The following is a 1,084-nucleotide window of genomic DNA, read 5'->3' on the forward strand; positions in this document are numbered from 1 at the left end:
ACTAGATGTCTGTGGATGCCGGGTATTAGGTGGAGAAGGTATGAGAAGTTGTAGGCATGATAGAGAAACTTTATTGCAGACCTAGTAGCCATTGCTAACAAAAGCCATCAGAAAAAACAGTTCTTCTAAGTAGCCTCACGAAGCAGTTGCTAACAAAGTTGTCACATAAAGTAGTCCCATACCGGCTGGTCAGTAACACATCTTTATACCAACTCAGACCAAAGAGACCTCTTGACAAATAGTGATATCAGTATTTGGGTTATAGAAAGGTATGCCTGTGCAGTCCATACCATACAATCGCTGAACAATCATTTATTATTTCTCAAAAATGTTTTATGTTGATAGGGTGGTTCTCCTGGAATTGGCCTCACTCAACTGGCAGACAACCAGCAGCTAGCTGGTTTAAGATGGCCCTCACATTGGGAAGGACAGATTACTTTCTGCTGAGAGAACTGAAAAAACTTCATGATTGGTGCAGCCACTGTAGAGAACAGTATGGAGTTTCCTCAAAAAACTAAATATGGAACTCCCATTTGACCCAGTGATCTCACTTCTAGGAATATATCCTAAGAAATTAGAAACACCAAACAGAAAGGATATATGTATGCACCCCTATGTTCATAGCAGGATAATTTACCATAGCTAAGATTTGGAAACAGCCTAAGTGCCCATCAGAACAGCCTAAGCCCATCAGCAGATGAATGGATTAGAAAACTGTGGTACATCTACACAATGGAATGCTACACTGCTATAAAAAAGAAGGAATTGTTACCATTTGCAACAGCATGGATGGAACTAGAGAGCATTATGCTAAGAGTAATAAGCCAGTCAGAAAAAGATAAATACCACATGATCTCACTCATTTGCAGACTATAATGAACAACATAAACAGATGAAAAAAACAAAACCAGAGACAGAGAAGCATCAAACAGAGGGAAGGCGGGGAGTGGGGGTAAGAGATCAAACAAAGGACTTGTATGCATGCATATAAGCATAACTAATGGACATAGACACTAGGGGGGGTGATGTCATGTGCTGTGGGGTGGGAGTGGCTGGGGAGAGATCAATGGGGGGAAAGGAGATC

The sequence above is a fragment of the Myotis davidii genome, unplaced genomic scaffold (genome assembly GCF_000327345.1).
Source record: "Myotis davidii unplaced genomic scaffold, ASM32734v1 scaffold1293, whole genome shotgun sequence".
Lineage (NCBI taxonomy): Eukaryota > Metazoa > Chordata > Mammalia > Chiroptera > Vespertilionidae > Myotis > Myotis davidii.